The 12,691-nt window shown below is 43.6% G+C and overlaps 2 pseudogenes; one reads left to right on the forward strand and one right to left on the reverse strand.

Annotated features, from left to right (window-relative positions):
- The first annotated feature begins 2,809 nt into the window (after positions 1-2,809).
- On the forward strand, positions 2,810-3,436 carry LOC146184577 (uncharacterized; annotated as a pseudogene).
- Positions 3,437-5,001: 1,565 nt separating this feature from the next.
- Positions 5,002-6,335, reverse strand: LOC146184578 (uncharacterized; annotated as a pseudogene).
- Between the last annotated feature and the right edge of the window lie 6,356 nt (positions 6,336-12,691).

Consider the following 12,691-nt stretch of genomic DNA (forward strand, 5'->3'; position numbering starts at 1 on the left):
GCTTCATGCAGGGATTTATTGTTTGCACATCCCATGTAGAAAAGTTGGACTGCATAGTCACACTGGAGTGAAAAATAATGTCTTAGTCTTCTCTTTCATCCAACGTACCTTACTTGCACCATCCGAGTCTGCCATTGATTTGGGAGCAAACCTGATGACCAAGTTGCGAAAAGATTCAAGGGAAGATTTTTGGGTTTTGGGAGACAGTTGTCGAACGTCACTTAAAAACTGGGAGTTGTTCAGAATGGAATTCTGCTTCATGAAAGCACATGAATCTGTTAAAATATACACATATATATATATATATATATATATATATATATATATATATATATATATATATATATATATATATATATATATATATATATATATATAATATATATATACAGATATGTATTTTCCGGATGAGTTGCAGTATTAGTAGCATTCTAGTCAATCGTAGATGCTGCACCTGCTTACAGCTGCTGCATTGCAGCTGAAAACAGTTTTAGCATCATATTTATAAAAATACCCCAGGTCTTGTGCTACTATATTAGTGTGAAAAGGAATCTAAGAAATGTTGTTGAGCTGCACTTTGTCTCCTTTAAAATTGTCAGTATAGGACAGTATGGAAAATCGCATTGTATTTGTGTTCCATACTTGCATGCACACCCTGCCGGGATGGCGCAGTGGTTACGGCGCTTGAGTACTGATCCCAAGGACGCGGGATCGAATCCCGGCCTCGGCTGCAGCTTTTCGATCGAGGCGAATGGCAAGGCGCTCGTGTGCTGTACGATGTCTGTGCACGTTAAAGAACACCAGGTGGTCGAAATTTCCGGAGTCCTCTACTACGGCATGTCTCATAGCCAAAGTTGCTTTGGGACCAAACCAAACTTGCATGTATAACCAAGCAGTATTAAAATATCTTGCAGTCTCAGCGCTGACATTTACATTATTTTATTTCTTCACTTCATTATGGGTTTCTTTTTCGGCTATGTCATATGTCAACTTGCTGTTATGCACAGATGTGTGGAAGATTTTTTTTCAGTGAAGTTCTATTTGCATTACCTATCCCTTAAAAATATCATTGGTTGACAAATGCCACAAATGTGAGCCATGCGCCTGCTAAACAGCATCAAGGTGAAAACTTTACGAAAAAGAACTTATACAAAACAGATTACCTCTGCTCATCCATTGCTTGTTTGCAAGGAGCTCATGCAGGCATTTGCTGTAAGGACCATCATGGCCATCATTCTTATCGCATATGTGGTTCAACAGGCTGCACCACATGCTGATGATCAGGTCACCATCACCCTGGCTCAGGGCAGCAACATAGTAAACACGACTTGTGATTGTCTGGATCCATGGTTCTATTGCTTCACAGCCCTTCGACCTGCTCACAGCTTTCAACTTCCTAAATCCACTGCAGAATAATGTTATGATCATGTGCTTGCCCAAATTAAAGCAAGCAACTTCATGGATCTTTAGTAATGTGCAAGGCATCAAAATAATGCTGTATGTGCGATTTGCTGTTCTTGCAATATGTACGGATAGCTGGGTGGCAGTCTGTAGATAGATGAAATTAAAAACTCATTACTTAATAATATGTTAGCAAATGTACCTCTTTTCCAATGGTTTACAACGATGAAACATTTTGTAATTCAATTGTTTGTATTGTATAATAATTAGGTTGATTCTTTTTATGTATAGACATGCAAGCAGCACTTGCCAAGGACACTCTTGGTGAGGTTGAAAATGTCAGAGAAAGAACGCTATAGCAGACGACGGACCAGGAAGAGGAGGACACACACACATGCGCTCATTGCCATAGAAAGAACGCTATAGCAGACGACGGTAGTCTGCTATAGCATTCTTTCTCTGACAATGAATAACCAACTTGCCCAGCAAGATACCCTGTTCGAGGTTGAAAATAATTTCTCCTAATAATATACAGAAATTATCGCCTTTTGTTAAAGTCCACTGAGACTCGTTAGGTTGAAGCCAGGTTCCATGCTCTCGCTATTGGGCACTGCAGGTTACTTCACATAGTTAATATGAATTGCAGCTTGCCAATTTTTGTATCGCAGCAATGTTTTACCTCTTCTATTCTTACCTTTTCCCATTGTAGAATATGGTCAGTCTGAATGATAACAACGTTGTACGTGCAGTACTTGGCGCTGTAGCCCGGGGAGTCGCAACGCCCATCTCCTGCGAGGTCCACTTCCATTCCATCCAGCTGGCTGATGATCTGCACCTGCTGTTCCTGCAAAAGCGGGGCAAAAATAAACGTGCATTTATGAGCCACTTGTAATATTGCGCTGCACTGTGTCACTCGATCGTTTCACTGCTGCAATCGAGCGCTGTTTTTTTTTGCGCAAGCTTGTCATAAGGCTAATATAAAAACCCGTCTAAATTATATTGCGTTAGGAACCGGAGAAGCTTCCTGCTCTTATTGTTGTCGGTGAGCCATTTGGAGAAGTGTTCTTCCCTTGTTGCAGTTTATCTCCCCCTCCGGCCCCCCATCCCGCAGAAAAAATCTAGTTATGTATAACTCCTGTCTATGCTCCTTTCAACCAACACTTACACTTCCGATCGGCAGCTGATCGCTTAGGGATGAAGAGGCCAGCGTAGCAGTAGAAGCGTAGAAGCCACCGTGGTGTGTGCTGGTGTTCCTTGGGGGACACGCAGCGCTTTAGACGACAAATAAACACCCCCGTTACGTACTAAGTACGTAACAGTTGTGGTGAAGTTTGCGCAGATCAACACGCATCCCCGTTGTCTTTGACGAAGCTGCCGACTCGCTGGTTTGCCACCCCTACCATCTAACATGGCTCAAGGCGGCGACGCTGATCGAACAACATCTGCGGGGAGCAACTGGCAGCACTATCGCGAGCCGCGCACGTTTGGTGGAAAATCTGATGAGGACGTCGACGAGTTGCTAACCAACTACGAACGGGTGAGCCGGTACAATCATTGGGATGCGACCGTGAAACTAGTGAACGTAGTGTTCTTCTCGGAAGGCACTGCCCTAGTTTGGTTTGACAACCATGAAGACTCACTTACCACCTGGGATTGTTTCACAGAAGAGATAAAGGAGTGCTTTGGCGACTGATCCGCGAAGAAACGCGCAGAGCGAACATTGATGCAGCGGGCCCAGGTACCTGGCGAGACTTGGACCGCATATATCGAGGATATTATGAAATTGTGCAAGATTGCAAACCCTCGAATGTCCGAGGAAGATAAAGTGGGGCACTTGCTCAAAGGTATCGCTGTAGATGTCTATAATTTTCTTATCAGCAAAGACAATTTGAACTCTACAGCTGACTTCATCAGGCACTGCCGCACTTTCGAAACGTTGAAGTTGCGTCTCATCACTCCTAAATTTGGGCGACTGGCCAACGTCACATCTGTTGCGAGCGTTATGTCAGTGCTCCGGAGTCCATGGCTGATCTGACACGCCGGATCGTGCGGGAAGAATTACTGCGTGACAAAGATTCTGCGTGCCAGGACGAACACCAGTATGACGGTTGCGTGCTGCAAGCAGAACTCTCGACCCCATGAACTTCCTGGACTCCGGCTTTAAATGCGTCACGTTTTGGCGAGAGCAGCCAGCATAATTATTTAAGCACTTCTCAGCCACGGATTGGCCGAAGAACCACCTACCACGCCATCCCGATTACTATCGGCAACCAGAACGAGTTTCCACCCGCATTTACTCGGACCGGGGGCGCCGGCAACCTGTGTGTTATAGCTGTGGTATGACCGGACACACCTCCCGGTATTGCCGTCGGCGGAGCCTGCTACCACAAGACCATCGCCCGCTGCCTAACGTTTCTGATCATATCGACACTGACTTTTATCCGACACTCGCTGTGGATACATACCGCCCGGCACAGATGCGAAGCGGATCGCCTGCTTCGAACCGCAGCTTGACGCCGCCAACCCAGACAGCGACAATCACCGTCTCCTCGGCGCCGTTCTTCCCCTTCGGGAAACTAGAAGACGCGGCCGAGGGGGTGAGGTCGCCCTAAAACCAACGTTCCCAATACCTCTGCCTGTGTGTATGTTCCCAATACCTCTGCCTGTGTGTGTGTGTAGCATCGCAAGCGCCCTCCCTCTGCGCTTGCGATGCTTGAGAAGCTGACAAGTGACCACACTTGCATGCCTGTTTGCGCGTGGCACATGTGACATATGTGCGCAGCATTGATTTTCTTCTTGTGAATGCTGTGCGCTGTGGAAAATTGAGCATATGATGGCAGCAGTAATAGAGCTCGTTGACTCAGACAGTGATGGCGAATTTTACACAACCCTTTCTGTTGCCTTGTGCAAAGTGGCGCGGGTCGAGCGTCATCGAGAGAACGGCTAGTTTGAACTCGTAACGACAAAATACTTCGCCTTTGAATTCACGAAACTGTTTAGACTTTCTCGTGGAACATTTGAGGACTTTTACACGCGATTTCGGCTATCACCGTACTATCCGAGGAGTGTTTCATGTCGTCCTCAAATCATAGCATAGAAAAGTTACCTGATCACTTTGTGCTACCTCGGGGCTCAAACGAGTATGCATTCAGTTGCTGATAGATTCGACGTGGCCGAGTCATCGGTTGTGCTGTGCTTTCAAAGGATGCTAAACTTTCTGCAATCAATCAGCGATGAGATGATATGCTGGTCAAGCGCTGCCGACATGGCCCGCAGTAAAACGTCCTTCCTTTCAAAAAGCTGCTCGAAACGCCCCGCAACACCGTTGGATGCATCGATGGCTGTCATATCGAAATACTGAAGCCTGAAGAATCAACTGGATCCTACATCAATAGAGAGAATTTCCATCGGTAATGCTCCAAGCTGTTTGCAACGACCGAAACTTGTTTTGTTGGATTTCCCGGTTCAGTGCAAGATGCTCGGGTGTTGCGCGAAAGCACATTCTTTGAGGAAGCTGCAAGCAAATGCGGAGACCACTTACTCGGAGATACTACGTATCCCCTGTTGCTTTGGCTTTTAACACCATACAAGGACAATGGTTCAAGTTTTCCTGCGTGGAAGAAGAGATTTAACAAATTTCACAGCCAGCAAAGAGTTGCCATTGAGAACACATTTGAGCTTCTGAAGAAGACTTTATCTTGTAGATACTAAAACAGTCATGCAGTGTTGTATAGTTATGGGCGCGTGTGTGCTTCATAACATGTGCAACTCTGAGAGACTTCATAATAAGGCTTGCAGATCGGCCTGCTCATGATGATGTTGGTAATGATGAAGATCGAAGTGAGAGTGATACAAATGCAGGTCACTGTGGAAGCCGAAGGAAGGTAATAGCCCAGCACCCGTGCTGACCGAAAAAGTATAGGAGCAATGTGAACTTGGTCTGACTCTTCTTTATTGGCGTCTGCAGCTCGCATTAGGCGTTCTAGGAGATGAATTTTCTCCACACGCTGCTGCGTTTTCTCATCCAGTGCTTCTTGAAGCACCTTTATGAGGCTGCCATTTGCAGTCCTGTACCTTACCGGCTATGTCTCCTAGCGGCTGTTGCTTCGGTGCTGCGGGAGGACATAGGTGGTTCCTCTTCAACATCAGCGGGCCCATTGTCGGGCAGCGTGTTCTCTTCTACCCTATTAATTTTATTAATAAAGTTTCATTATTTTCAATGTGCATAAAAGTGTTTCTTTCATGTTATAACCAAACAAGACAAGTTGCAGAGAATAAGCGTTTGGGTAGCTTGGTTTCACAGCATTCCTGTAAGCAGAGCAGCGCACAGGGTATTTAAGAGCTGGAGAGGGCTTTATAATGTGAATGAAAAAATGATATACAGGTTCAAGGTTATGTACTTTATCTGAATTGTACAATAACAATTCACTAATTAGTCATTATTTCTTGGTACTGGCCCCCTTCATAAACACACATGCATGCAAGCATGTAAAACCAAATTAGAACCACTACTAAAATACTACAGTTGTACAATATGTGCTCAGAATGAGATGACACTATTTTACAATATTGGATCCAACGAAAAAAAGGTAAATTTTTATGTAAACTTACGCAACTATTCTTCCTGGCGCAATTAATGCCACAGGGGTAACGCGGTGTTCCTTCTCCAGCACCTTGGAGTGTTCACTGTCAAAAAAATACAATGTCAAATATTGACTTCAGAGGATAAACATAGTTACTGGAACAAACAGCTGAAATGTCTGTTGTCCATACCGTTAGTACAGTCAGGTTGATCGTGAATGGCCGGACGGACCATTCTTTACTTTTGACTTTCTGTACGCCCTCTCCATAGTCTTCCATTTGTTCTTTACTTGCTGTGGTGTGAAGTGGCTGCCAAATTCATCATTTATTTGATGTGAAAGCTTCTCCCACATGATCTTTTTTGTCTTGAGGAAATGAGCATTTGTCAAGAGTTAGTATTTCGCTGGTATATAAGTTCTTGAATAATAACAGCATTTACAGTACGTTCCACGCTTGTGCCACGGACCTGTATAATTTTGTACAACTCTTAATAAGGCCGAGGAGGAGGTGAAACAGAAAACAAAGTGAAGGACGTGCTTCTAGAAGTAGACGGTAAAGGTATCTATTGCCACTATAGCTTATTGCTGAGGAAACATGGTGCATTGTAAACTTCAGCTACAAAACCAGATAGAGTAACACGAAGTGCGCCAGTGTCGCATTGCAGAAATCCGATATGTGACATATATGGCGTTTAAGAAGGCGTCATTGCGACATTTGAGGCGCTGCGACTTACCTAAAGCCACCCCTTTTGCCTATGCTATCTTTGGCTTCCTTGTAATTACTGATTAAAAACTTTGAATTGCTGTCGCTCCATGATTCGCGTTCACTGTCGCCGGACGGTGGCGGCGAATCGCGACATGAAAGCACAGGCGACGGCATGCGCTGCCGGACTGGCGGCGGCGTGGACAGCCGGAGAGGCGATGGCGTGAACCGACTGTCACCCTCAAAAACAGCCGGCATGGTTCGCTTTCGTGTCGTCTGCTACACTGCTGTCTAATATGTTGTTCGACACTCCCACATGTTGGCGCCACATCCTCCCGCAAAAGGCGGATTAGGTTTGCATTCCTGTCCATTGTCATCGGTGTAGATGGCGTGAGATGCGCTATACACTGCCGAACAATGCTGGGACGGGACCAGATGGCGTGTCTGCTAAGCATTTAAAACAAGCGAGTGTTCAGTTGTACTTTCCGCTTTTTTTCAGCAGTCGATTTGTGTGCCGTATGACTCATACTGTCTAAATGCATTAATCGTGCGATAACACACTTTTCAGCAACTAACTGACCATTTCGCTGAAGCCAATGAGTTGTAAACTGCTTGAGCACATTATTTACGCCCGCATTAAGGCACACATAAATCAGAATAATCTACTGACAAAAAATAAGCACGGCTTCTGTTAGCTTTCATACATTTACGAACTGGTAACGGACATTCGCACTTCCCTGCACCTGATTCGTTATGTGAATGGCAACTTCATCTATTTTTCAAAAGCCTTTGACTGTGTACCTTATAAAGGATTACTAAGGAAAATTAACAATCTGGAGCTAGACTTTAAAGCAAGAAGATGGCTCGAATAACTTCTCACTAATTGTCTACAGGCGGTTGAACTGTACTATGAAACTGTACTATGAAATAATTAAATACAAAGTAGAAGGAAAAGTAACATGCGGTACACAGATAAAAAAAAAAGATATCCCCTATTTTTACTTTGGACTCGCAGGCTGTTGGCTCCTTTCATTCTCATTGATATGCAGAATAATGAAACCAACATTGCCATTAACGCTATGTTGATTACGCACAAGTTTCCTTTCTTTTCCTAGCATGGCAAACCATCATTGCCAGGAAGCCCGAAAGACCTCAGCACTACACAAGTGTCCACTGGACAGGTTAGCACTGATCACGGCGTTAATAATACATGATTACACTTAAATTTAGGCTGCATATATAACTTTGCAATAGGTTGCACACATATATGATGGATCTATTGCTTGAAGCTATATAAACTAGCACAACTGTAGCCATGTCTTTGTGCTTTCATGCAGTTATGTGTTCAACTATCGCTTGAGGCACCTACTGGAAGTGATCCAAATGCACAGCTCTTCCTGTAGAGATGTGAATATTTTGGATAGTTCATTTTGTCCTTAGGATGATGCAAGTCTTTTGACATACTACTATGTAAGTGTTTAGTTTTCAACTGAACTGAACAGCTTTGCATTGTATTGCATATGATGGCTCTATTGCCCGAGTACGTTAGCTATGCAAATTAGTACAACTGATATGTCCTAATGTGCTTCCATTCACATGTTCAACCATCGCTTGAGGAACCTTCTGGAAGCAACTCAAATGTTTTAGCTCGTCCTGTAGAGGTGAGATTATTTTGGAGTTCAAATAGTTCATTTTGTTCAGTGGATGATGCGAGGCTTTGGTATGCACTGTTGCACTAAGAAAAGAAACTCGAAGCACATATATTAACTGGATTAACATGTGAGACCGGACGTTCAAAAATAGTGAGCTGCTGTATTGGTTCATGAAACGCTGTAGTAGTCTACTACCCTGCATTGTGTATTTTTTGTTTGTGCTGCTAATAAGTCTCCAAATTTTGCTGAGATCTTGAAACTCAACAAACAGTTTGTTTGTGCAAATTTTTTAGATATATCAGTTCTCCACTTTCAGAATATTTGTGCATGTGTAGCAGGTTCCCAGTGTTTGCATTTTGCTCTGGGCAGTTCACTTAATACAGCACCTGAAAACGAGATTAATACAGCACCTGAAAACGAAAGCATGAAAAGGTTCAGATCTGTAACCATCACTATATTTATATCTATCTGTAGGAAGCATCGCAAGCGCAGCCTTCAGCTACTTGCACACATATTGTGGCAACACAGACAACGTGGGAGCATCGTTCTGTTGGTAAGTCATTATTGATAAAGCTGTAGTAGTGTTATGAAAAGGCATTAAAGAAAGCTATGTGATTGATGACATTAAACGTAGACGGGATGCTTGCCAACAATTCTAAATATATGAAATGTTTCCAGGTACACAGGTGGCTACTGGACTAAAACCTCTTGTCAGCACAAAGGTTTAAACAGAGAAGCCTCCTACCAGAGAAGCCAGAGTAGAGGCCAACGAGGGAGCCTGTACAGCTAGGAAAACAAACGTAGCTGCAGTGGTACTTGATCCACTACCACCTGCAGCAGGGCACATTAAACCTTCTCGTGGCTCAACAGCCATTTCGATGGAAGTGGACGACTCTCTGTGCACTAAGACTACAACAAGCTGCTAACTGCAGACAGGGACATCAGTTATGTGCAGCCGTTTGATGCGAGCTTCTGTAGGTAATGGTATCTCCGTTTCACCAGAGTCTCGTTTAAAACCAAAGGCCCCAGCTACAGACCGCCATGATATTGTGTATTAGAGTGAAAAAGTAGACGGTCCCTTGGCTAGGCTTCGTGCCGTTGCACTGCACCACTTGAAATGTCAGACTAACTAGCCCTCCAGTTCATGTTGTATTCAAGCTAGCTCAATGACATACCAATTAGTGTGTCTAGTGAGAGCATACAAGTATCCATGATTTCCTTGTTTAGTTCATCTTTAATGGAAACAGCATAAAAGCAGATGTCAAATGAAGAAAGATAAGCATAGTGCATTTTTAGTGTGTACATAAATTTTCTTGTCCCTGACTGTGTTGTTTCTCCTTTTAAATGGATATCACCCAACTTTCTATCTACTGCAACGGCGTCAGTTAGTGCATGTTCACAATTATTTCAGCAAAATCAGATGCAGACCTGAGCTTTCAATATCATGCAGTTCCAAAAATAATGTTACAAAGTTCATCTAAAGCCCTCACTAGCTTCCTTCTTGGAGAGTTTCAAAGACAGGATCAAGACTGCTATGCCCCACAGTGCATGGGATGGAGGGCTCGGCCGCAATATGGGAAATGTAGTTTTGCACGTTGGGAACAAACAAGCACATAACACGTTGGTGATGTAGCATCTATGTCATAGACTCCTTCCTGGTTCTTGGGAGTGTGCATGTTGGGATGTGAAGAATTGATGCGAGATGGAAGAAGGTCTGCTTCTCTGTAGTGTGTGGGACGTTCATGGTGGGGCCAAGAAGCAGAAGAGGGAGTTGAAATACATCTGAATTATGGCATTACATACTAATCATGTAAATAAGTGAACAAAATGCAAAGCTGGGAGCTTGATTAGAAAGGGGCTTATACTGGGCTACGGTAGCCTCATTGGGAAGTGCTTGGTACACTTTCCTGCAGTCTAGTATTTCCTGCTGTCATTGACCACATGTTAGAACAGAACTTCTTTCAACCACCTTTGTGCATTTGCTGGCCATGCCAGGTAAGAAAATTTGTGATTTCAGCTCTGTTCACTGGGCAAAAAAACCACGAGATATATAGATGCGACATATATGCTACATCACCTGTGTCACATGTTCACTTGTTCACAACCTGCAAAAGTACCCTCCCCATGACACAGCCTATTTGAGTGACAGTGTTCATAACTATCATACATGACTTGACATGAGTAAGGAGGTTGTAGTGCTCACAACGGGACAACAAATATTGCCTTGAGTCTTTAGAGCCACTGGCTCATATATATACCTTGCACACCACTCATCTCGGACCAGGCGTTAGGATATTCACAGTTGCTTCAGGTAGCAAAAGGGTAGTTTTTCCTTACATAATATTGTCATGTTGTGTCGGCCTAGTGTACATTAATGCTGTCTTCAGAGCTACCATGGAGCCATCACTTGCACTTTGCTGTTTTATTTTGCACAAACATTTGAGCAAGTCACTAAGATGCACAAGGATATTTGAATCTGTTGTGAAAAAATATAAGTTGCATATTCCTAAATTCTACCTAATTTACCATGGTATTTTTGTTTCCTGATGATAGAACAAAGCAAAAAAAAAAACTGCAAACCTACCTCAACTTTGACAGCAGCTTTATTTAGCACAACATTTTACAGCCACCACATTCTGAGATGAACATCCACGGCTGCCACATATTAGTTCACAATATTAACCATCACATGGCACCAATCGCTAACGTCAGTGCACTTGTTTTTTAGAGACCATCAAGATCAAAAACAAGCCAGTCAGCGATTGAGGAACGCCTCTACAAGGAGCGAAAATTCTTCATGTTGGAGGATTGAATGCGGCAGCTTCTTCAGACCTGCCCAATGTGCGGGAAAAAAAACTCTTCACTTCAGCATAGTAGGAAGTCTTCTCACTGTGAAGGGAACATGCTCACTGCAACATTCTTTCCTCTGGAAAAGTCACCCACTAGTTGAAGGAACGACCGCAGGAAATGTCTTCCTGGCTGCAAGGATCTTGTTCTCTGGCTGCGGTGTAGCTTCAGTTCTTCGGTTCCTGCAATCCATCAGGGTGCAAGGCATCACAGAGAGGACATACTACAACTACCAACGGGCATACTTGCTACCTGCCATAAAGGAAGTTTGACTATAAGGATATCTTCTCATACAACACAGAAGTCAAAGTATATGTCATTAGCTCCATAACTAGATGTTACATCCTTTCATAATTAAAACCGGAAGCTGCAATGAAACATATACAACAGATGCAATGCAACATATATGCAACAGCAGTGGCATTGCAGTGCAATGCACCTGCTGTAGCACATGTATTTTGCTTTTGGCTATATGTTTAAGAGACCAGCTGCATGCTCTAGTACAGAAGACATCATTTTTGCAACCTATTTTTTATTAAAAAGGCTGTGAGAAAATCGAAGGACAATGCAGCACTTGAAAACTAAAGGGCTCCTTAAATGCTACTTGCGTTAATACTCTAATGTAAGAAATTTATGAGGTGGTCTTTGCAAGTCTTAGTGTGAAGCCTACCCTTCACAAATAAATTTTAAAAAGTGCTCCTTGCAACACTCTCAATCGACCTGGACAGCCCATTCTTACTTTCAAAGCTCGCCAATGATGTTGTCGAGCCCTCTACATCATTGACAGTAGGTCCCCTGAGAGATACCTGGCAGTCAGTGCTGTGGTTATGTCTGCCACCTCTTCACTGCTTGAACACCGATTATTTTCAGCTTCCCACAATATGTGCCCTTTTTCTTCACTGGTCTGCCTGCACTTCTTTCTCTCCTTCTGGCACATCGCAACTAGTTGCACTAAGGAAATACCTGCACAACTGACTTCAGGAATCTCACCCTGGCCACAGCATGGCCATAGAGAAAAGCTTCTTCAACCATAGTTAAACAGTTCACCAGCCATCTTCACAACCAATATAGCGCAGCCAGCCTTAAAAGAAATAGGTCTTGGAGGTTATTACTACAAAATGCTAAATATAGCCAATGAGTGGCTGGAAAATGCGGTTGGGAGGTTACACATTAGAGAAGCTGTGTTTCTTTGCCAAGTGAAATGCCCTCAAATAAATCTCCTCGGCTGGAACCTGACCTCCTGGCCTTCAATAAAAGCTTTCTTGCACATACTAAAAAAAAAAAGACACACTTCATTGCATAACAGACCAGTCAGGTGGCACAGGACGTGCCTAGCTTGGACAGAAAGACACATACAAACTCTCGCATACTGATGATAACACAAGAGGATCAGGCCGATCTGGAAGCAGGTGAGCTGACGAGATTGATCACTCACTTTAGTGCCACAATACAGAGAGCCAGCAATGAAAAATAGTGAGACTTCAGACAAACACTGCAGAGCTTACTCA

This window comes from Amblyomma maculatum, chromosome 7 (genome assembly GCF_055883805.1).
Source record: "Amblyomma maculatum isolate TAMU_Amacu chromosome 7, ASM5588380v1, whole genome shotgun sequence".
In the NCBI taxonomy this organism is placed as follows: Eukaryota; Metazoa; Arthropoda; class Arachnida; order Ixodida; family Ixodidae; genus Amblyomma; species Amblyomma maculatum.